The sequence below is a fragment of the Scyliorhinus canicula genome, chromosome 12, assembly GCF_902713615.1.
Source record: "Scyliorhinus canicula chromosome 12, sScyCan1.1, whole genome shotgun sequence".
Taxonomy (NCBI): Eukaryota; Metazoa; Chordata; class Chondrichthyes; order Carcharhiniformes; family Scyliorhinidae; genus Scyliorhinus; species Scyliorhinus canicula.
In genome coordinates this window covers 32,045,874-32,071,889 of record NC_052157.1, presented here as the reverse complement: position 1 = coordinate 32,071,889, position 26,016 = coordinate 32,045,874, and positions in this window count along the sequence as shown.

The window sequence follows — 26,016 nt, the reverse complement described above, 5'->3', positions numbered from 1 at the left end:
AGATTATTGTCACCGCACCAGTTCATCAGATTCTCTATCTCATTCCTGTACTCTGTCTCATCATTGTTTGAAATCCGACCCACTACGGTGGTGTCATCAGAAAATTTTAAAATCGAGTTGGAGGGCAATTTGGCCACACATTCATAGGTGTATAAGGAGTATAGTAGGGGGCTGAGGACACAGCCTTGTGGGGCACTGGTGTTGAGGATGATCGTGGAGGAGGTGTTGTTGCCTATCTTTACTGATTGTAGATCGGAGTCAGGGAGACGGTGGGCTGGCGCTGCCAAATTTTCGTAATTATGAGTGGGCAGCGAATATAGCCATGATCAGGAAGTGGGTGGTGGGGGAGGGGTCGGCATGGGAGCGTATGGAGGCAGCTTCATGCAAGGGCACCAGTCTGGGGGCATTGGTAACTGCGCCTCTGCCATTCCCGCCAGAATGGTACTCCACCAGCCCCGTGGTGGTGACGGCCCTGAGAGTCTGGGGGCAATGGAGGAGACATGTGGGAGCAGAGGGAGCATCGGTCTGGTCCCCAATCTGTAATAATCACCGGTTTGCCCCGGGAAGTATGGATGGGGAGTTCCGGATATGGCAGAGAGCAGGGATTGAGAGGATGGGAGATATGTTTATAGCGTGGAGCTTTCCGAGTATGAGGGCGCTGAATGAAAAGTTTGGGTTGGCGAGGGGAAATAAATTCAGGTATCTGCAGGTGCGGGACTTCCTACGTAAACAGGTGTCAACCTTCCCGCTCCTACCATTAAGGGGAATTCAGGAGAGGGTAGTTTCCAGAGGGTGGGTAGGAGAAGGGAGCGTCTCTGACATTTACTAGGAACTTATGGGGTCAGAGGAGACGCAGACCGAGGAGCTGAAGTGCAAGTGGGAGGAGGAGCTGGGAGGAGAGATAGAGGATGGTCTATGGGCGGACGCTTTGAGTAGAGTCAACGTGTCTGCAACATGTGCCAGGTTCAGCCTGATACAATTTAAGGTCGTTCACCGGGCTCACTTGACAGTGGCCCGGATGAGCAGATTCTTTGGGGTGTAAGATAGGTGTGCAAAATGTGTGGGAGAACCAGCCAACCATGCCCACATGTTCTGGGCATGTCCGAAGCTTAGGGGGTTTTGGCAGGGGTTTGCAGATGTCATATCCAGGGTGTTAAAAACAAGGGGGGCGCTGAGTCCAGAGGTGGCGATTTTCGGGTTGTCGGAAGATCTGGGAATCCAGGAGGAGAAAGAGGCAGACATTCTGGCCTTTGCTTCCCTGGTAGCCCGGAGACGGATACTATTAGCTTGGAGGGACTCAAAGCCCCCGAAGTCGGAGACCTGGCTATCGGACATGGCTAGCTTTTTCTGTTTGGGAAAATCAAGTTTGCCTTGAGAGGGTCACTGTTAGAGTTCATCCGGAGGTCGCAACCGTTCGTCATCTTATTCGCGGAAAACTAATCGTAAGCAGAAGGCGGGGGGGGGGGGGGGGGGGGGGGCGGGGGGGGCTAGCTTAGCTTCAAGTAGGGGGTTAATAAAGGTAGGACCTGTAAGGGAGGGAAATGGCTTTTGCACTATGTTCATAGTTTTATCTACATTGTTTATTTTGTTGTTGTTATAATACCAAAAATACCTCAATAAAATTTTTTTTTTTTTTAAGTTTTTTTATCAGATTGATTTCATTTGCTTCTTTTGCAAATCACTTTATATCTGTGCCCTTGTGTTCTCAATCCTTTTATGAGTGGGAATAGTTTCTCCCTATCACCCTCATGAGTTTGAACATCACTATCAAATCTCCACTTTGCCTTCATCTCTCCAAGGAGATGTGTTCTCAATGTGTTCACATCCTCCCTACAGTGTGGCGCCCAGACTGTATGCAAAGTGAGAACAGGATTTAGAGTGATGTAGAATCCAGCAGCACACCCTCCTTTTGACAATAAGACATCAGAGACAAGCATTTGAATAAGAGGTCTCAGCTGTATCCGCAGTTAACCAAATATGTGCACATTCAGTAGATAGCTTACGGTGATGACCAGTGCGTTTATGCAATGAATATGGATCTGTCATCACAAGACTATCACATTGTGTCGAGTGGGTTTCCTCCGGGTGCTCCGGTTTCCTCCCACAGTCCAAAGATGTGCGAGTTAGGTGGATTGGCCATGCTAAATTGCCCGTAGTGTCCTAAAAAGTAAGGTTGGGGGGGGGGGGGGTGTGGTTGTTGGGTTACGGGTATAGGGTGGATATGTGGGTTTGCGTAGGGTGATCATTGCTCGGCACAACATCGAGGGCCGAAGGGCCTGTTCTGTGCTGTACTGTTCTATGTTCTATGTAAACATGGCCACAAAAAATACAAGAGGCTTTGAAGAGCATACTCTTCCCACTTTGCTTTTGCCATCCTTAAGTGATTTTGAACAGCTAAAATCACTCGCTATGAAATTGCACATTGTTTTGTGCAGTAAGCTTTCATGGTTATTTGCTAGTGCTAGCCCCCAAATTACCAGATTTATTGAATTTAATTTTACACCTTTCTCTGCTGGGATCAGCCTCAAGGTTATTAAGGAGTACAGTACACAGGTCTGTGCTGTACAGCCTATATTGCTGACTGCCGCAGGGAAAAATGACAGTAGCCCGACAATGGCTGCAATAGTGTGTTTACTGGTGAGTGGAGTTGTTTTTACTCGAGGTTTGCAGCATAAATATTCATACATTGTAGAGCATTTAGAATCCCCAGAGGATTTCTTGAAAACAATTGAAATTTAATATTCTGGAAGCTTGGTCAAGTGTTTTTCGAGTATCACTAAAATTGTTGGATCCAACTGGTGGCTATTTTAGCCAGGGTTTTGGCAGCCTTTTCCATTTCATAGGATGTGGGCATCGCTGGCAAGGACAGAAATTGTAGCCCATCCCTAATTGCCTCTCAATCGAATGCCATTTCAGAGGACAGTTAAGAGCCAACCCACACTGCTGTGTATCCAGAGTCGCATGTGTCATAATATACATCCAGGTATGTGATGGTGCAGACAGGCAGTGATTGACACGCAGGATGACCAGTGAACACACAGAACACAGCAGCCAATCACCAGACAGGACACGACCACTATAAAGCCAGAGGGCACTAGTTTTTCCGCTCTCTCGGGATCCAGCCTCTGAGACAGTTAGAGCTCGTGAGCAGCAACTAGAACAAACACCGTGTGGTAGTCAGTAAGTCTGGTCAGGCTAGCCTCAGGTCTCCAGTCAAGTCAGCATAGTGTCAACCCACAGTTAAAGTATGTATGATAGTTAAGAGTTCAATAAAATCGAGTTGCACTTCTTCAAGTGTTGGAAGCCTATCTCTCACCACTGCAGTAAACGCAGTCCTCGCAGACCCAGCTTACCCAACACATCATGGTACCAGTGAGTCATGCTCGAGTTTGACAGACCTACCTTGAGATAATCTGCCTTTGACCAGTGATCAGCCATCCGGTAACATGGACAGCGTCCGCCCTCCCCCGCAGCTCCGCATCGCCGGCAACCTCGGTGCTAACTGGAAGATTTTCAAGCAGAAGTTCCAGCTATATCTCGAAGCCACGGACCTCGAAGCCGCATCGGATGCCAGGAAGATCGTTCTCTTCCTGTCTACAGCCAAGGACCATGCTATCCACATCTTCAACTCCCTCACCTTTGCTGAAGGTGAGGACAAGACAAAGTTTAAAACAGTCCTGCTGAAGTTCGACAGCCACTGTGACATCGAAGTCAATGAGAGCTTTGAACGCTATGTGTTCCTGCAGAGGCTTCAGGGTAAGGATTAACCTTTTAAGTCCTTTTGAACCCATCTCCGCATTCTCGGGCAGTCCTGTAACTATGGCTCCACTTCCGATTCCATGATCCGGAATCAGATCGTTTTCGGGGTCCACTCCGATCCCCTTCGCCAACAGCTCTTAAAAGTTAAGCAGCTCACCCTTACCATCGCCATCGAGACCTGCATCCTCCACGAGCACGCTAACAACCGGTACTCCCACATCAAGGCGGCAGAAACGGCACGGCAAGGCCCCCACGATGCGGAATGGGTGCAGGCCATCAAACAAATACAGGGCCTGAGTCTCGATGAGGGCGGCCATTTCGCGCACTTTTCCCAAGTTCCTGCGCATGCGTGCCACAACCAAGGGGATGGCGAGGCCGATGACCGAACTGCGCAAGTGTGTACTTTGATCGACCACACTGTGCATGCGCGGTGGCGCACGAAACGTCCTGACATCGGCGCCATGACGTGCTCCAACTGTGGCTCCGCCCATTTAAAGCGGCAATATCCCGCAAAATCTCGACGCTGTCTGCAGTGTGGCAAGCTTGGCCACTATGCAGCCCTTTGCAGATCTGCTCCACTGCCCAGCACACAGTGATTCCAGCCACAGCGCAGGAGCGTCTGGTCAGTACAGTAACCCACTGCAGACTCCGACTCCGACATTTTTCCAGATCCCGACACTGAGTGCCTCACATCTCCATTCCGGGTGGGCATCATCACTAAGCATACACTGCCTTCAGCAACGATGGTGAAACAACTCCCAGTAATGAGCAGTGATCCGGACGACGAGTGGTGTGCCACCCTTACGGTTAACAAGGCTCTCATTGGCTTCAAGCTGGACACTGGCGCTTCAGCAAACCTCATCTCAAAGTCTGACCTCGACATCATCCGCATCAAGCCAAGCATTCTTCCACCGGCCTGCCAGCTCCTCGACTACAATGGCAATGCCATTGCTGCCAGTGGCTCATGCCAGCTGGCGGTGTCCCATCGTTACTCCAAAAGCAACCCTGCGCTTTGAAATTGTAGAAACCAACAGAGCTTCCCTGCTTGGTGCTCGGGCCTGCAAACTCCTGAACCTTGTGAAGCGGGTTCACACCATGTCATCCACACAGGCAACAGCCTCGCCAGATGTCAACTTCCAAGCCCAACTCGATGACATCACAGCACAATACCACAGCATGTTCGAAGGTATGGGCACACTCCCTTACCGAGACAAAATACTGTTGAAGCCAAATGCCACCCCTGTGGTCCATGCACCGCGTCAGGTGCCGGCAAGCCTTAAGGACCGCCTCAAGCAGCAGCTGCAAGACCTCCAGGACCAGAGCGTTATTTCTAAGGTCACGGAACCCACGGACTGGATTAGCTCCATGGTTTGTGTCAAAAAGCCGTCAGGAGAACTTCGAATCTGTGTTGACCCCAAAGATTTGAACCGTAACATCATGAGGGAGCACTACCAATACCTAAACAAGAAGCGCTAACCAGCGAGATGGCTCATGCCAAGTTCTTCACGAAGCTGGACGCCTCCAAGGGGTTTTGGTAAATACAGCAGGACACGTCCAGTCGAAAGCTGTGCATATTAAACACCCCGTTCGGTCGCTACTGTTATAACCGAATGCCCTTTGGCATCATCTCCGCCTCAGAAGTGTTCCACCGCATAATGGAACAAATGATGGAGGGCATCGAGGGGGTGCGAGTGTACGTCAATGATATCATTATCTGGTCCACAACTCCTCAGGAGCACATCAATCGCCTCAAGCGGGTGTTCCACAGGATCCACGAGCATGGCCTCCGACTCAACAGAGCCAAATGCTCGTTCGGTCAATCAGAAATCAAGTTCCTTGGCGACCACATTTCGCAGTTCGGTGTGCAGACAAGGTGTCGGCGATCAACGCCATGAAGACCCCAGAGGACAAGAAGGCAGTCCTCCGCTTCCTAGGGATGGTCAACTTCCTTGGAAAGTTTATCCCTAACCTTGCATCGCACACCACAGCCCTCCACCATCTCGTTCAAATACTACGGACTTCCCGCTCATGAGCAAGAGTGGCGTAAGCTCAGGGCGCAACTCACCAGGCCCCGGTGCTGGCGTTTTTCGACCCCGCCAAGGAGACAAAGATATCCACCGAAGCGAGCCAGGCTGGCATTGGGGCAGTGCTCCTCCAGCGGGACTCCTCCTCCTCCTGGGCCCCAGTTGCATATGCATCTAGAGACATGACACCTACTGAGCAACGATACGCCCAGATTGAAACAGAAGGCCTGGGCCTCCTCACAGGGATCGACAAGTTCCATGATTATGTGTATGGACTCCCCAAATTCACGGTTGAGACGGACCACAGGCCATTGGTTCACATCATACACAAAGACCTCAATGACATGACGCCACGGCTGCAACATATCCTCCTCAAACTCCGCCGCTACGATTTCGACCTGGTCTACACCCTGGGCAAAGAGCTCATCATGGCCGATGCACCCTCTAGATCCATCACCACACCGTGTGAGCAGTCAGACTTTGTCAGTCAAATAGACACGCAGGTGAACTTTTGTGCCTCCAACTTTCCGGCCACTGATGAAAGAGTCGTGCAAATTCGTCAGGAGACGGCCAGGGATCCTTGACTCCAGCGGGTCATACGACATCTCACGGATGGTTGGCAAAAGTGGCAGTGCCCCCAGTTTTATAATGCAAAGGGTGATCTAGCGGTAGTGCACGGCATACTAATGAAGCTGGACAGAATAGTGATCCCACAGAGCATGCGGGAGCTGGTCCTCGGCCAAATCCACGAGGGTCACCTGGGGGTCGAAAAGTGTTGCCATCGAGCCCGAGAGGCAGTATATTGGCCAGGCATCAGCCAAGATATCGCCAACACGGTGCTCAATTGCCCGACGTGTCAAAGGTTCCAGCCAGCTCAGTCGAAGGAGACTCTACAGCCGCATAAAATGGTGACCTCCCCATGGCCCAAAGTTGGTGTTGACCTCTTTCATGCCAAGGGCCGACACTATGTCCTCCTGGTGGACTACTTTTCCAACTACCCCGAGGTATTCAAACTGACTGACCTCACGTCAGCAACAGTAATCAAGGCACGCAAGGAAACTTTTGCCTGGCATGGCATCCCACTCTTTACAGATTCAGAGATAGGGGGTGATCCCAGGTTAAAGAGGTGTGAATTGTCTCTGGAGTTGTTTTTATTCCAGGTTTGCAGCATAAATATTCATACATTGTAGAGCATTTAGAATCTCTGCATCTGTAATGATTTGATTACCTGCAAATGCTCGCATTCCAAGCATTGTCTGGCATCTCTGACTTTGTCTATATATATGTTTCTGGATCATACCTCTGCATTCACCTGAGGAAGGAGCAGTGCTCCGAAAGCTTGTGTTTGAAACAAACCTGTTGGACTTTAACCTGGTGTTGTAAGACTTCTTACAGTTATTCTACCGACCTCTACATTGGAAGCAGTTCCGCCCGTACAAGTGCAGGCGGCCCCTGACCCACCCTTGAGGCAGTCAACCAGAATTTGTCGGTGATGACCAGTGCGTTCATGCAATGAATATGGATCTGTCATCACGAGACTATCACATTGTGTCGAGTCACTAGAAACATGGCCACAATCAATACAAGGGGCTTTGAAGAGCATACTCTTCCCACTTTGCTTTTGCCATCCTTAAGTGATTTTGAACAGCTAAAATCACTCGCTAAGAAATTGCACATTGTTTTGTGCAGTAAGCTTTCATGGTCATTTGCTAGCGCTAGCCCCCAAATTACCAGATTTATTGTATTTAATTTTACACCTTTCTCTGCTGGGATCAGCCTCAAGGTTATTAAGGAGTACAGTACACAGGTCTGTGCTGTACAGCCTATATTGCTGACTGCCGCAGGGAAAAATGACAGTAGCCCGACAATGGCTGCAATAGTGTGTTTACTGCTGAGTGGAGTTGTTTTTACTCGAGGTTTGCAGCATAAATATTCATACATTGTAGAGCATTTAGAATCCCCAGAGGATTTCTTGAAAACAATTGAAATTTAATATTCTGGAAGCTTGGTCAAGTGTTTTTCGAGTATCACTAAAATTGTTGGATCCAACTGGTGGCTATTTTAGCCAGGGTTTTGGCAGCCTTTTCCATTTCATAGGATGTGGGCATCGCTGGCAAGGACAGAAATTGTAGCCCATCCCTAATTGCCTCTCAATCGAATGCCATTTCAGAGGACAGTTAAGAGCCAACCCACACTGCTGTGTCGCATGTAGGCCAGACTAGGTGAGGATGGCAGATTTCCTTCCCTAAAGGACATTAGAGCTCCAGAAAGGGTTTTACAACAATCGATGATAGTTTTGTGGTCACCCTTACTGAGATTAGCTTTCAATTCCTGATTTACTCATTGAATCCTTGTCCCCATTTGCCTGGACCCCTGGATTACTAGTCCAGTGACATCACCACTCATGTGGGGGTCAGTTTAGCTCAGTTGGCTGGACAGCCGACTTGTGATACACAGTGAAGCAGGGGTTCAATTCTTGTACTGGTGGAGAGTATCCATGAACGCCTGCCTTCGCAACCTTGCCCCTTGCCTGAGGTGTGGTGACCACAGTCAGCTCTCCACCTCAAAGGGCAAAGTAGCCTATCGTCGTCTGGGACACTGGTGACTTTACTTTACATCCATTTATTAAGCACACAACTGCCTACAAACTTGGCATAGACTTTTGAGTCACACCGCATGTTTATTAGGAGTCCAACGCAGAGGGTCCGGAGGCTGTGTGAACAAAACAAGTGTGTTTTTGCGACAGATTGAAGAATTCTCACTGCGATACGCAATGACGCCCGAAATAGGTGGGTTTGAGATGTGAAAATGTTAAATATCTGAAACCCAATTCCAAGCTGACCCTTTTACCAGATGTGTGATAGGTGGGTGAGCACTTCTGAGATGTGGGTTGGACACGTACATTGAATAAAAGGTCGCATCTGCATCCGCAGTTAACCAAATATGTGCACATTCGGATTTTACCTCCATTGACCCTGACTGACTGGATTTCTCAGCCCTTGACAAACCTGGCAGCTAAAGAGAGTCAAAACTCCACAGTGTTTGGGAATCACAGACATCGGGGTTTCTGTCCACGACTACTGCCCACGTACAACAAATGTGTCCGAGGGGGCAGCACGATAGCAGTGTGGATAGCACAATTGCTTCACAGCTCCAGGGTCCTAGGTTCGATTCCGGCTTGGGTCACTGTCTGTGTGGAGTCTGCACATCCTCCCCGTGTGTGCGTGGGTTTCCTCCGGGTGCTCCGGTTTCCTCCCACAGTCCAAAGATGTGCAGGTTAGGTGGATTTGCCATGATAAATTGCCCTTAGTGTCCAAAATTGCCCTTGGTGGGGTTACTGGGTTATGGGGATAAGGTGGAGGTGTGGGCTTGGGTAGGGTGCTCTTTCCAAGAGCCGGTGCAGACCCGATGGGCCAAATGGCCTCCTTCTGCACTGTAAATTCTATAATTCTATGAAAGATCTGACCACAGAGGCTAAAGCAGAAAGTGCAAGTTGGTTCATGTAATCAATTGGTTCTGACCTTGCGGACTGTCAGAGACCAGTCATATAACCCAAGATGCACGTCAGTACCTTGTGGAATGCAGAAATTCTGAAGCACTGACCTTATTGGGAATTGCCTGGAATTTCAGATGGGCAATCCCCTGCTCCCCGAGACCCTCCGGAAAAGTCTCTGATTCTAACCGAATAGTTACCCAGGACTTGTTAGATAGAAAAATCCCAGTCTAACTCCTGGGTAACTACATAACTGACCCCAAACACTCATACTGACTGCCCATCCCTCCTCCTCCCCCAACACTCTGACCACTCCCCTGACCCCCTGACCTACACCCGGACCTGACCCGGCTACCCCATACCACCTCCCCAACTACGCCCACTAACTAACCTGACTGCCCTGCCTGACCAGGGGTTGCCCTGAGCACCTTACCACCCCGCATGAACCAAATAAGCCCAACCTGATCTGACTAGCCCCCCGACCTGACTACCCCTCCAGGTCTGACCCAACTAACCCATGACCAGACCTGACTATCTCCGCCACCCGACTTCCCCTGACATGATCTGACTAGCCCCCGACTCAACTACCCTTCCTGTGTTTGGTGCAGATTTACATAAGTGAAAGAAGACAAATGGTTTCTCGTTGGTGCAAACGCCGTGCCACCAAGTCTGATATTCTGGTGGCAGGAAGAACTTAGAGCCTAGAAATTTACTTTGGTCATGATTTTCATTTCCGCTGATTGCTTTCCTCAGTCTCACAACCCTTATCTCAGGGTTTCCCAAGCACTGGGTAGTAACCCCACTGGGGGGGGGGGGGGGGGGGGGGTCATGAGATTTTGGGGTAGTGAGTTCTGAGGAAGCAATCGGTCTCAGAGTGAGTGCTAATAGCTGTGAGCCCACTTGAAATCCTTGCGTGTTTTTTTCCAGTAGTGGCTGACTGATCTTCGAGGCCTGATTACTGATAATTTCTTTTTATGGAAACCCAGCAGTTCAAACTCTCTCCCGCTCTCGAATCTCTCCCCCTCGCCCAGACTCAAAGCTCCCCTCATGCTCCCCTCTCTTCTCCCCTCCACAGCCTCACAGTTCTCTCCCCACTCCCTCAGCTACACTCCTACTTGCGAAGCTCTCCATCTTACATCAATCTCAACAGCTCCCATTCTCTGAGCATTTCCCCCCATTCTACCTGCTCCATTAACCCCCCCCCCACTCTCACAGCTCTTCCCCATTGACCCCCCACTCTCACAGCTCTCCCCCATTGACCCCCCACTCTCACAGCTCTCCCCCATTGACCCCCCACTCTCACAGCTCTCCCCCATTGACCCCCCACTCTCACAGCTCTCCCCCATTGACCCCCCACTCTCACAGCTCTCCCCCATTGACCCCCCACTCTCACAGCTCTCCCCCATTGACCCCCCACTCTCACAGCTCTCCCCCATTGACCCCCCACTCTCACAGCTCTCCCCCATTGACACCCCCACTCTCACAGCTCTCCCCATTGACCCCCCCCCACTCTCACAGCTCTCCGCCATTGACCCCCCCCCCACTCTCACAGCTCTCCCTGATTGACCCCCCACTCTCACAGTTCTCCCCCATTGACCCCCCATTCTCACAGTTCTTCCCCATTGAACCCCCCCACTCTCACAGCTCTCCCCCATTGACCCCCCCATTCTCACAGCTCTCCCCATTGAACCCCAACTCTCACAGCTCTCCCCCATTGACCCCCCATTCTCACAGCTCTCCCCATTGAACCCACCCACTCTCACAGCTCTCCTCCATTGAACCCCCCCCCACTCTCACAGCTCTTCCCCATTGACACCCCCACTCTCACAGCTCTCCCCCATTGACCCCCCACTCTCACAGCTCTCCCCCATTGACCCCCCTCTCTCACTGCTCGCCCCCATTGACCCCCCCCCACTCTCACAGCTCTCCCCCATTGACCCCCCACTCTCACAACTCTCCCCCATTGAACACCCCCCACTCCCACAGCTCTCCCCATTGACCCCCCACTCTCACAGCTCTCCCCCCATTGAACCCCCCACTATCACAGCTCTCCTACATTGACACCGACCACCCACTCTCACAGCTCTCCTCCATTGCCCCCCACTATCACAGCTCTCCTACATTGACACCGACCACCCACTCTCACAGCTCTCCCCCATTGAACCCCCCACTCTCACAGCTCTCCTTCATTGACCCCCTCACTCTCACAGCTCTCCCCCATTGACCCCCCCACTCTCACAGCTCTCCCCATTGAACTCCCACTCTCACAGCTCTCCCCATTGACACCATCACTCTCACAGCTCTCCCCCATTGAACCCCCACTCTCACAGCTCTCCCCCATTGACCCCCCACTCTCACAGCTCTCCCCATTGACCCCCCCCACTCTCACAGCTCTCCCCCATTGAACCCCCACTCTCACAGCTCTCCCCCATTGACCCCCCACTCTCACAGCTCTCCCCATTGACCCCCCCACTCTCACAGCTCTCCCCCATTGACCCCCCACTCTCACAGCTCTCCCCATTGACCCCCCCCACTCTCACAGCTCTCCCCCATTGACACCCCCACTCTCACAGCTCTCCCTCATTGACCCCCTCACTCTCACAGCTCTCCCCCATTGACCCCCCCACTCTCACAGCTCTCCCCCATCGACCCCCCCCATTCTCACAGCTCTCCCCCGTTAACCCCCACCATTCTCACAGCTCTCCCCCATAGCCCCCCCCCCCCCCCCCCACAACTCTCACGGCTCTCCCCCATTGACCCACCACTCTCACAGCTCTCCCCCATAGACCCACCCACTCCCACAGCTTTCGTCCATTGATCCCTTTGGGGCAGCACGGTCACACAGTGGTTAGCACAGTTGCTTCACAGCTCCACGGTCCCAGATTTGATTCCCCGCTTGGGTCACAGTCTGTGCGGAGACTGCATGTTTTCCCCGTACCTGCGTGGGTTTCCTCCGGGTGCTCCGGTTTCCTCCCAGAGTCCAAAGATGCGGAGGTTAGGTGGATTGGCCATGATAATTTGCCCTTAGTACCCAAAAAGGTTAGGTGGGGTTACTGGGTTACGGGGATAGGGTGGAGGTGTGGGCTTGGGTAGGGTGCTCTCTCCAAGGGCCTGTGCAGACTGGATGGGCCAAATGGCCTGTTTCTGCACTGTAAATTCTATGACACCCCCACTCTCACAGCTCTCCTCCAGTGACCTCCCCCCCCCCCCCCCCCCCCCGCCCCCTCAACCCCCACTTTCACAGCTCTCCTCCATTGTTGGTCTGAAATTGTGTCTCTGTTGAAGCTAATCTTTCATATTCACTGATCCTCATTGAGGATTAGGTGGGTGGAACACTGATGGTAATGACTATGCTGGATGAATCCTAAAATACAATCTTTTATTTTATTGAATGTCCCATGATGTGGTCTCCTGTCAGTCAACATCAATTTTCCTTTAACCATTGAGAGATAAAGATTACAGAGGTCACCTAAGGATATTTTTGGCTGATTCCAACATTTCTTGTTCTCAGTTTTTCAAAACACCTATCGTATAGAACCAGCAGAGGGCAGCAGAGCAGAGCTACTGGTCAGCTGTTCTGGGGAAATTTGCATACGTGCAGTGCGGTCAGCCTAAGTTGAAGGTGAACCTGCGAAGAAGACCCAAGGAGTTTGAGTAAAGGCAAGCAACCAGCAGAGGGCAGCAGAGCAGAGCTACTGGTCAGCTGTTCTGGGGAAATTTGCATACGTGCAGTGCGGTCAGCCTAAGTTGAAGGTGAACCTGCGAAGAAGACCCAAGGAGTTTGAGTAAAGGCAAGCAACCAGCAGAGGGCAGCAGAGCAGAGCTACTGGTCAGCTGTTCTGGGGAAATTTGCATACGTGCAGTGCGGTCAGCCTAAGTTGAAGGTGAACCTGCGAAGAAGACCCAAGGAGTTTGAGTAAAGGCAAGCAACCAGCAGAGGGCAGCAGAGCAGAGCTACTGGTCAGCTGTTCTGGGGAAATTTGCATACGTGCAGTGCGGTCAGCCTAAGTTGAAGGTGGTTTGTGGAGGGGCTGTTGGCAAGTGACAGTTAAACCCGAAACACTTTGTGAGTGTTTCCCACCCTACCTCCTCCTCTAACCAACCCCCCCACCCCACGGTGGTTGGGAAGCGGGAGCAGGGGCCTGTCGTGAAGGTGAGTGAGTGCCTTTAAATTTGCTTACCTTTCAGCGGGATCAGGGTTTGAGGTAATATCAGGTAAGCTCTTCCTTTCTTTTTCTTTTTCTTGTTTTTTTTTTAATCTAGAGGGGATGTCAGGGAAGGCAGTACAATGCTCCTCCTGCAGAATGTTTGAGGTGAGGGACGCCGTCAGTGTCCCTGCTGATTTCATCTGTGGGAAGTGCACCCAACTCCAGCTCCTCAAAAACCGTGTTAGGGACCTGGAGCTTGAGCTGGATGAACTTCGGATCATTCGGGAGGCAGAGGGGGTCATAGATAGGAGCTTCAGGGAAGTAGTTACACCAAAGACTGGAGATAGATGGGTAACAGTAAGAGGGACTGGGAAGAAGCAGTCAGTGCAGGGACCCCCTGCGGTCGTTCCCCTGAGTAACAAGTATACCGTTTTGGATACTTGTGGGGGGGACGACTTACCAGGGGTAAGCCATGGTACGGGCCTCTGGCACGGAGTCTGTCCCTGTTGCTCAGAAGGGAAGGGGGGAAAGGAGTAGAACATTAGTAATTGGGGACTCAATAGTCAGGGGCACAGATAGGAGATTTTGTGGGAGCGAGAGAGACTCACGTTTGGTATGTTGCCTCCCAGGTGCAAGGGTACGTGATGTCTCGGATCGTGTTTTCCGGGTCCTTAAGGGGGAGGGGGAGCAGCCCCAAGTCGTAGTCCACATTGGCACTAACGACATAGGTAGGAAAGGGGAGAAGGATGTCAGGCAGGCCTTTAGGGAGCTAGGATGGAAGCTCAGAGCGAGAACAAACAGAGTTGTTATCTCTGGGTTGTTGCCCGTGCCACGTGATAGTGAGATGAGGAATAGGGAGAGAGAGCAATTAAACACGTGGCTACAGGGATGGTGCAGGCGGGAGGGATTCAGATTTCTGGATAACTGGGGCTCTTTCTGGGGAAGGTGGGACCTCTATAGACAGGATGGTCTACATCTGAACCTGAGGGGCACCAATATCCTGGGGGGGAGATTTGTTAGTACTCTTTGGGGGGGTTTAAACTAATTCAGCAGGGGCATGGGAACCTGGATTGTAGTTTTGGGGTGCGAGAGATTGAGAGTAGAGAGGTCAGGAGCACAGTTTTGACTTCGCAGGAGGGCGGCGGCAGTGTTCAGGTCTGTGGTTTGAAGTGTGTCTATTTCAATGCCAGGAGTATACGAAATAAGGTAGGGGAACTGGCAGCATGGGTAGGTACCTGGGACTTCGATGTTGTGGCCATTTCAGAGACATGGATAGAGCAGGGACAGGAATGGTTGTTGCAGGTTCCGGGGTTTAGGTGCTTTAGTAAGGTCAGAGAAGGGGGCAAAAGAGGGGGAGGTGTGGCGCTGCTAGTCAAGGACAGTATTACGGTGGTAGAAAGGATGCAAGATGGGGACTCTTCTTCCGAGGTAGTATGGGCTGAGGTTAGAAACAGGAAAGGAGAGGTCACCCTGTTGGGAGTTTTCTATAGGCCACCTAATAGTTCTAGAGATGTAGAGGAAAGGATGGCGAAGATGATTCTGGAAAAGAGCGAAAGTAACAGGGTAGTTGTTATGGGAGACTTTAACTTTCCTAATATTGACTGGAAAAGATATAGTTCGAGTACATTGGATGGGTCGTTCTTTGTACAATGTGTGCAGGAGGGTTTTCTGACACAATATGTTGACAGGCCAACAAGAGGTGAGGCCACTTTGGATTTGGTTTTGGGTAATGAACCAGGCCAGGTGTTAGATCTGGAGGTAGGTGAACACTTTGGAGACAGTGACCACAATTCGGTGACCTTTACGTTAGTGATGGAAAGGGATAAGTATACCCCGCAGAGCAAGAGTTATAGCTGGGGGAAGGGCAATTATGATGCCATTAGACATGACTTAGGATGTGTTGGTTGGAGAAGTAGGCTGCAAGGGTTGGGCACACTGGATATGTGGAGCTTGTTCAAGGAACAGCTATTGCATGTTCTTGATAAGTACGTACCAGTCAGGCAGGGAGGAAGGGGTCGAGCGAGGGAACCGTGGTTTACCAAAGAAGTGGAATCTCTTGTTAAGAGGAAGAAGGAGGCCTATGTGAAGATGAGGCGTGAAGTTTCAGTTGGGGCGCTTGATAGTTACAAGGAAGCGAGGAAGGATCTAAAGAGAGAGCTGAGACGAGCAAGGAGGGGACATGAGAAGTCTTTGGCAGGTAGGATCAAGGAAAACCCAAAAGCTTTCTATAGGTATGTCAGGAATAAAAGAATGACTAGGGTAAGAGTAGGGCCAGTCAAGGACAGTGGTGGGAAGTTGTGTGTGGAGGCTGAGGAGATAAGCGAGATACTAAATGAATACTTTTCGTCAGTATTCACTCAAGAAAAAGATAATATTGTGGAGGAGAATGCTGAGACCCAGGCTATTAGAATAGATGGCATTGAGGTGCGTAGGGAAGAAGTGTTGGCAATTCTGGACAAGGTGAAAATAGATAAGTCCCCGGGGCCGGATGGGATTTATCCTAGGATTCTCTGGGAAGCCAGGGAAGAGATTGCTGAGCCTTTGGCTTTGATTTTTAGGTCATCATTGGCTACAGGAATAGTGCCAGAGGACTGGAGGATAGCAAATGTGGTCCCTTTGTTCAAGAAGGGGAGTAGAGATAACCCCGGTAACTATAGGCCGGTGAGCCTAACGTCTGTGGTGGGTAAAGTCTTGGAGAGGATTATAAAAGATACGATTTATAATCATCTAGATAGGAATAATATGATTAGGGATAGTCAGCATGGTTTTGTGAAGGGTAGGTCATGCCTCACAAACCTTATCGAGTTCTTTGAGAAGGTGACTGAACAGGTAGACGAGGGTAGAGCAGTTGATGTGGTGTATATGGATTTCAGTAAAGCGTTTGATAAGGTTCCCCACGGTCGGCTATTGCAGAAAATACGGAGGCTGGGGATTGAGGGTGATTTAGAGATGTGGATCAGAAATTGGCTAGTTGAAAGAAGACAGAGAGTGGTAGTTGATGGGAAATGTTCAGAATGGAGTTCAGTTACGAGTGGCGTACCACAAGGATCTGTTCTGGGGCCGTTGCTGTTTGTCATTTTTATAAATGACCTAGAGGAGGGCGCAGAAGGATGGGTGAGTAAATTTGCAGACGACACAAAAGTCGGTGGAGTTGTAGACAGTGCGGAAGGATGTTGCAGGTTACAGAGGGACATAGATAAGCTGCAGAGCTGGGCTGAGAGGTGGCAAATGGAGTTTAATGTGGAGAAGTGTGAGGTTATTCACTTTGGAAAGAATAACAGGAATGCGGAATATTTGGCTAATGGTAAAATTCTTGGTAGTGTGGATGAGCAGAGGGATCTCGGTGTCCATGTACATAGATCCCTGAAAGTTGCCACCCAGGTTGATAGGGTTGTGAAGAAGGCCTATGGTGTGTTGGCCTTTATTGGTAGAGGGATTGAGTTCCGGAGCCATGAGGTCATGATGCAGCTGTACCAAACTCTGGTACGGCCGCATTTGGAGTATTGCGTACAGTTCTGGTCGCCTCATTATAGGAAGGACGTGGAAGCTTTGGAACGGGTGCAGAGGAGATTTACCAGGATGTTGCCTGGTATGGAGGGAAAATCTTATGAGGAAAGGCTGATGGACTTGAGGTTGTTTTCGTTAGAGAGAAGAAGGTTAAGAGGTGACTTAATAGAGGCATACAAAATGATCAGAGGGTTAGATAGGGTGGACAGCGAGAGCCTTCTCCCGCGGATGGAGGTGGCTAGCACGAGGGGACATAGCCTTAAATTGAGAGGTAATAGATATAGGACAGAGGTCAGAGGTGGGTTTTTTACGCAAAGAGTGGTGAGGCCGTGGAATGCCCTACCTGCAACAGTAGTGAACTCGCCAACATTGAGGGCATTTAAAAATTTATTGGATAAGCATATGGATGATAAGGGGATAGTGTAGGTTAGATGGCCTTTAGTTTTTTTTTCCATGTCGGTGCAACATCGAGGGCCGAAGGGCCTGTACTGCGCTGTATCGTTCTATGTTCTATGTTCTATGTTCTATGTAAATTGCCAAGTTGAAGTCAGCAATAAAAATCACACTGACAAGAAATGTTCTGGCTCATACAGATAATTGGTGTGGCTGTGTTTCCATTAGGACCTGGCAGATTGTAGTGTAGAGCCATAGGCCTGGATATTGACCCTGACGGATTAGGTAGGTGAGTGGGCACAGTTTCAGACAGGAATCCCAGAAGCCTAGATTCCCCCATGTTCTTGGGCATGATAACTCACAGCATATGTCTTGTGTGCCTAACAGGTCAGCCTGCCTGACGGACTTTAACTTTTCTTGGGGACAACTTCAAGCAGGCCGAAGGAGCAGCAACACCTGATCCCCAACCCTGGAGGGTGGGAGGCGATTTGTGATCCCCAGCCCGGGAACGGGAAGGAAACGATCCCTGGGTCTTTGTATGGAGGACAATGTTCTGATGTTGTGGGGAATTTGGAAGGTGAGCGAGGGTGCAAGATGATGTAGACCTGCTCCTCAGCCCACGAGCAGGGCAGTAACTTTCTCTCTGATGCTGTCCTCACCTTCCTTCAGCTGTCCGGTTTCTCCGGGGCTTGGCAAACCGAGCTAGCCTTGTAAAACCTGTAAAACAGGTCATATCAGTCTGCCTGCCTTATTAAAATATCAACATTGTCAAACTGCCTCCTGGGAATGGGTTGGTTGCCTGTTGTCTCGCCTCCACTAAATCCAGAAATGGGCAGGTCCGAGGGGCATTGGAAGATGGGTTTCATATTTTTAAAATTTTAACATCTGACCTGACCCCAAAGCATCCAATTCTGGGTGTTGAAGTTCAGCCCAATAAATTCTACTCAGCGTTTTGGAGACGTACTGACAGAGTGATATTATTATTTCTGTCTTACAGAATCATTTTTCTCTCAGGAAAGAGGTATTGTAATTGATTAATAATTCACAAGGTGTCTAAAATTTAGAATCCTTCAAAATGCATCTTGCTTCTAATTATATTTTGATTCCTGTGTGACAATATTCAGCGTTTCATGGTTGGTAAGCGACCTGATGCTGAAAAATACAGGAATATAAAACTTCTGAAAAGCTAATCACTTCCACGTATTTTGCTAATTTTGCGTGACTGATTTTATCCGTGCCTGAATAATCTGGCGAGTATTCAAGTGGCTCTAAAGCCATAGTGACAGATTATTAAAGTACTTCAGTGCGAAGTTAGATTGCGAACACGTAACAGGATAGGTGTAAGCCTCTCTGACATTCTGAGGGTGTTTTTTGTAGATACTCTTTATTAGAAATTAAAAATTAAGGAATAAAATCCGGAAATCAGCACTGAGGCACCAGTGAATCCAATGCAGTTTAAGAAAACTTTGGACACTCTGGTTCACTGAATGTATTCTAGTTAAAAAATAAATAAACTTATGCATGCTACCTGAACTGCCAGCATTTATTGTTTATTCTTCATCGTGTACTAAATCTTCTGTTGAATGCAATTAGAATTTGCTTTTCCATAAATTTAAGTGTGTGACCAGTATTGACAGCATGTCAACCCTTTTAGCTGGAGAAATATACATTATTTTTGTTATTCGATTACGCTGGTATCACTGGCTTGTCAAATATGAACATCTGATTTTGAGTTTTAGACACTTTGACATATCACTACCAAGCCTCAATGCCTCATCCATGTGAACTATGTGTGTCTCCCTGCCGGCTCTCTTCAATACTTGATTAATGGCCTAGACATGGAAATATTTCCTCCTGGGACTGAACAAAGTCTTCCACTGGCATAAAATAAAGCAGAGGTTGCTCAGGAGAAAATACCTATGATCCATAAAATTGGTCCTTTAAGTCATCCTGCTAACACAATCTATTGACAGCGCCTCAAATTATACCTTTCTTTCCAAAAGGACGAAAAGTTAGGTAAGAAGAGTATGTTGGATAGCACACAACTGTCTTCGAGAATTATTCGGTCCACTCAGCTTCGGAAGCTGAAAATTGAAGAGATTTCAAAGCCGGGAGCTATCTGCTGATTTTTGGCAGGATTAGGATGACAGAGCTGCGCCAACTACAAGAACCACAACTTGTATTTTTATAGCGATTTTAACCGAATAAAATACTCCGATGTTCTTCACAGGAGCATTGCTCAACAGGGGATTGACACCAAGTTGCATTAAGGGATGTTCGGAAAGATGTTCGGCTTAGTCGAAGAGGTAGCTTTTAAGGAGAGGTTTCTGGAGGGAACTACAGTGTTTAGGGCCTTGGCAGAAGGCAGATCATCAATGGTGGAGTGATTTACATCAGATATGCTCAAGAGACAAGAATCAGATGAGTACAGAATTCTTGGAGGAATGTGTGACTGGAAAGAATTCCAGAGACAGGGAGGAGCAAGGCCATAGAGGGACTTGTTGGACATTTGGCCACTTGGACAAATGGGGAGTGAGGGAGGGAAGCGACTGAGATAACTGATCATACTGTCTCAATTTTAGTGAGAAAAGTGTTCATGAACCCTTCGCAATTGATGTTGGAGGTGAGATTGGAAGAGAGAGGGGGAGGGGTGCAATAATACTCTTGTACTAAAGCTGGGGTTACCTTTGCCTTTCGAGATGATCTGGGATAGTGTATAGTTTTAGAGTTTTGAGCTATAAAACCTTTCTACTTAAAAACTCAAAGGTCCGAACTGGTCATTTGTGACATTAGTGGCCTCAATTGTGAAGTACAAATAACTAACATTTATAAATCTGTTAAGTAAGATTTTACATGTACTTAACACAAAGAAATGAAGACAATATAGATGTCTCTCATCTCTCAAGATGCATGGAATTCTTGCTGTTTCCAGCACTGGCAATATCTTTCTCTTCTCTGTCTTCAAAATGATGTTGAACTGTACCCAGATGAGTCATACCCCAGAAGCCATGGTGACACTGTGTCAACAAAGACTAAGGATTCTCAGCTTTTATTCTTCAGTTTCATTATTCATCCTCCATTATTTGGAAATAGTCCAAATTCACTTCTTCCATTAGCTGTAGGGTGCATATCACCTCATGTCATCCTAGCTTTGCAACCCCTGTTTTATGGATCATGAACTGAGACAATGCTCCACTACTTACTTCCTTGGGCACTTCAGACCTTATATTCTATTGTAAGAAAATGATGCATTTTCTTTAGACAGAGCAGTCACAAATAAAGCTACATCCTTTTGTCAATAGCACTTCAACCCTAATGTTTCCTTCCGGTACCGATCAATTATACATGGGTTTTGTTTAAAGATAGTGTAATTCCAAGTTCAAACCATTGAACTCAACCCTTTTGACTATTCCTTCAATCGAGCTGCTGAACGCAGATTCTGCAGCCTAAATCGTAAAACCATAAAAAGTCTGTTTCTCGTAAACAACTGCCTTCCTGTGAAGAATTCCAACTAGCAGAAATGCAAACTGAGCCATTTAAAAAGTGGTCAAGGAATGAAATCCATAGATGTTACAGGCCCTGAAAATTAGTAAAATTACCAAAATCCAGTAGCAGCACGGTGGCGCAGTCGTTAGCACTGCTGCCTCACGTCCCGAGGTCCCAGGTTCGATCCCGGCTCTGGGTCACAGTCCGTGTGGAGTTTGTACATTCTCCCCGTGTTTGTGTGGGTTTCGCCCCCCACAACCCAAAGATGTGCAGGCGAGGTGGATTGGCCACGCTAAATTGCCCCTTAATTGTAAAAATGAATTGGGTACTCTAAATTTTGTTTTTTAATTACCAAAATCCTACAATAGTGAGCAGTTTTAGCAGACGAGAGCAGTATTGGATAGTGTGCTTTATGTCATCCAGACAGATCGGATAATGAATGATTAAACTAGTTGGCTGCCATATCCAGACAAGGCTGCTTCCCTTAGACTTAAAGAAGTGATGATGAGGGCAGTAAGGGAATTGTTCAGAGTGCGAGGGCATTGTCGCTTTAACAGTGATTGCAGCATTGAAGGCAGAGCTGAAACTCTGGCTGATCATTTGTTGGTGTCTGTGCTGTCCATTAAGGCAGTTACCTGTGGGCCAAAGGGCCTTTTTCTGCCCTGTAAAACTCCATGACTCTAAGTGCCATGGTGAACAAATGGGATTTTGAAAGTGTCTCTGTAAGTGAAATGGGAGAGAGGTTTATTCTGCAGGGACTTGCGCATGAAAGGTTTGGAAGGATGAAGGAAGATGTGGGTAGCTTTGCAACCTGCAGAGATAATTAGTTTTCCAGCTTGGGGAGGTGAGGTCATTGCTGGGCAGAGCCAAGAAATGCAGAGAGACATTTTGAGAAGCTGCGGAGAGAGACAGTTTTTGGAGAAAGCTGTGGAGTGAGGAGTTGAATTCTGATCTGCCTGATGCTGAGCCCACAGTTTTCCCAGATGGATTGAGAGCTGTATGTTTATTTTCTTATTGTTTAATGGGAAATTGAGTAGTAGTGTTTAAGATGTAATTATAAGCTGTTCTTTTTGGCTGTGAAGTTTAAAAAGTTAATATTGTGTTCATAATAAAGTTTGTTTTAGAAATATCAAAGCCCTTTTTTTTATGCAATCACTCCTGAAGCGAATCATTCTTTCCGCACTTTCTTACAAATAAACTAAAATATTGAGATTTCGGTCCAGTATGCTAGCCACTGTTGGGGTGTGGTCTGGGATCGTAATAACAAGGATTTTAATTTGTTATGATCCCTGTAGATACTGATACTTGAATTTCCAGTGGAAGGATCACATCACAAGATTTCAAGTTTTCAGACTTTGACTGTAACACACAAACTAAAAGCAACATTGAATAAACACTACTTCAGTCAGCAACTTATACTTTGGATGACAGAAACCATTTAACTTTTTAAATGATTGAAAATCCCCCTCCATGCTTAAGTTTTAATTTCTCCCTCAGTGGAGACAGTATTCTCCTGGAACCAGTCCAATTCTGTTCTCGGTTCCGCTGGTTTGCTTACTTTTTCCTTTTCCAGCCAGATAATTTGTAAACCCCAAAATTGACTTCCACAGCAAGTGTTACACTCGAGATCCCTCCCTCTAGCCATAGCTAGGTAAATCAGCCTCATTTAAATTCGCGCAAATTTGATCTCTTCAATCCAAGCCCAATTTTCCACATGCATTCAGTGTGGTAAACAGTACAGACTGCTTTCCTCTATTGCTCCCTCTCAGATTCTTGCAGGCCAGCCTCTCTGTGAGGTTCGGGGGAATCTTAGTCCTGCCACTCAGTAACGCATTGGCTTTCTATGTAAATTTTCCATGTCAAAGCAAGATGATTTGCATGGGCCTTTTATCCAAGTAGCAATGCTGATTAACTATCTTAGAAGTCCCAATTGCAATCTAACTTGGAAAAAAAACAGACAGTTCAAAATATAACCATTTATAAACATGACATGCATTATCACCTCCCTGTGCGAGACTCTATCCATCGTCAGAACAGCTGCTCTGCCCATTTTTTACAGGTATGAATATTTTGCAGCTTCTCCTCAGTAAGACAACCTGGGCCTCCATTTAACCCCTAGTTAGCAGGCCACTCAAGCTTTTTGTCAGACAGGAGTCAGAGAAGGTCACATGGCCCATTCAGTCCTTCATTGTACCCGAAAATATCAGTCTGATAAGCTTCTTCTTTGTAACAAAGAGTGGAGGAACAAGGTGGGGAGCTCAAAGGAAGAAAAATACCCGCGGAATAAGGGGACAATCCAAGGTATGATTTGGTGATGTCAGCACAACAATCTGGGCAGGGCAAGAGATGCAAGCTTCAGTCAGACCGGAAGGCTGAATTTAAGGGGCTGTCCTCACCCCTCAGCCAGGTTTTTGTCAGGACCATGATGTCAACGCAATGTTTCACAATGAGCTCATGGATGGCAAGAACATTCCGTATTGAGTGCAGACAGAGGCAGTAATAACTTATTCACTGGTCACAGGATGTTTAAAAATGGAAACCTTTAGCCCTGGATTGGATTACCACCCCTGCGCATCATAAGATGTGTGTTTTATGAGCAAATACTCCATGACAAAAAAGTGTAATTTAACTAAAAGTACATCAGATGAAGTGTTTCGTACACCTGGCTTGATTGGTGAGATTGCTGAGAATTCTCAGTCTCGTGTGTGTTTGTATGGAATCCACACTCTCTCTCATAAAGCAGATGCAGGTTTTGACTGTTTGCATCTGAATATAGAAATTTCTAAGTGCTAAATTGCACACGTTTGACACGTGTCACTCTTAATTTGAAATAACTGTTATGTTGTGCTACATCTAATTTGCATATCAGAAGTTGAGAGTGAGGAGTCTTGTCTGTGTGTGAGAGAGAGACATGTACTGAAAGTTGGAAGTTGCATGGCAATTACAGTTAACTGAAAATAGTGTTGAGCTGTATAATATTAATATGACAAGTATAAATTATGCGGGCACAGTGTCGAGAAAATAGTTCATGGATGACAGTTGGCCTCTTATTCCAACTCAAGGGTGTGCAACAGTGAAAAGTTCACACAATTGTTCTTGTTTTTCATCAGCTGCAAAAGATGTGATTGGAAATCTGAATCTGTGACAGTAATTGCTGTAGAAACATTTCATAATACTCCATGTGCAGGTGATCAATGCAGTAAATGAAAAGTATTTTATTCAGGATCACCAATCTCAGATCTTCACATGGATTTAACATTATGCATTGTCCTCCATTTAATCAGAGCAGCAGGTTTCCATTTACAGTTGTCTCTCTTTATCTTCCATTCCTCCTGTTACGTTTTGGTATTATAGTGGCTATGGTACGAGATCAGAAAGCTAAAGAGTATAATAATAATGAAGGAAAAACACCAAATTATGTCTAGAAATATTGAACTTTAAATAAGACCTGTTGAGTTTTTTTTTTAATGGACATACAAGCCAAAGATGGCTGAGCGTGCACAGGCAGTCATTGGCTGAATTGCTGGTAAGTGATACTCTGAGAGAGACTATGGAGGCCCACTCTGTTTCCGGACAAGGATACTCCAAAAGCATGCAGAAAATAACTGCCATCACTGATGAAGACAATAATGATGGGACATGATGAGAGATGAGTATCATCTCATCAAGAAATATCCTAGGATGGCACATGATGCGGTGGTTAGCACTGGGAATAAGGTGCTGAGGACCCGGGTTCAAATCCTGGCCTTGGGTCACTGTCTGCGTGGAGTTTGCACATTCTCCCTGTGCCTGTGTGGGTTTCACCCAAAGATGGGCAGGTTAGGTGGATTGGCCCAATTGGAAAAAAAAATATTGTGTATTCTAAATTTTTTTAAAAAGAAATATCCTACGATGTAATGTCCGGATGGATTTGTGGATTCCACCCTCTTGAAATATAAATGTAGCCACAGTCCCATTGGCTGCTCGCCCCTTTGAGAGCTGACTGGTGGTGATTTAACCTGAGGGTCACCACACCTTAGGTGAGGGGCAAGGTTGAGAAGGTGGGGCCGTCATCAATAACTTCAGTTGGTATGGGAATTGAACCTGCGCTGTTGGCATCGCTTGACATCATGTACCAACCAGCTGTCCATCCAACTGAGCTAACCGACTGCCTTCCAGGTCTACACAAAGCCTGGGATAAAAGTCAACTGGAAAGCTATTGTGTGTGTGTATATGTTTGTACATGTACATGTGGTCATGTGTGGCTGTTTTTGCATGTGTGCATGTTCCAATGCACGCATGATTTTGTGTGCGTGCATACCAGGGTGGGGTGTCAGAATGTGTGTTACTCTGAAGAAGAAGCCTGCCGGCAGCAACGCTCTGCGAAAGCTTTTTGTAGGTATACCCCTAGCTCTCTCTCTGATTGTTGAAGTAAGCCAAGTCAGCAAGGACATCAGCTGAAATGGAAACAGGGACGCTTCTCCGCAACAATGCAGAAGACCAGAATCTCTAACCTGACAATTCGCTTGCTGAGGTCAGCGTACTGGAATCTCATATCGCAACATCCACAACACTCAAACATCTGCTCCTCAGACGCCAACGACTGTTTTGTATAGTTTTTTTTACTTACTTCGGACTCAGTTATCTCACTTCTAATATGTATGAATGTATATGCATGTGGCTCACCCTTTCCTTGCCTTTAGTAATTAATAAACTCACTCTATCTTTAATTCAAGAAAGCCTGGTTAAATTGACTCTTTTTTTAAACATAAATGTTGGGATTGGGAATTCCAGACGGTAACAAATTGAGGGATCTCGCCCAGGTTGACAAATGTGGGGAACTTCACCAGGGGACTGGCAGCGGTTCAAATCATGCTCTGAAATTCAACTCACAAAATCTGATCATTTATGGGTATCAGAAAAATGACTGAAACTCCACAACAGGTTTGTCCATTCAATTATTTGGAAATGGTTCCCTTCAGTGACCTTTTTTGTCACCTTTCCCACCCACCCTCCCCCACCGAATTTTGACCTTTTTGTGATTCTAGCTCACAATATATAATTGAATCTTAAAGGTCCAGCTTTGCTTAACTAGTTTATACTGGTTGTGCAAGTGGTCACTCTAAAAGTCAGATCAGGTCAAGATGGACAACAATTGCAAATATGGCATCATTATCCACATGCCAAGTCTATTTCAAAGCTGCGTAGCTCATACCATGTGAAGCTA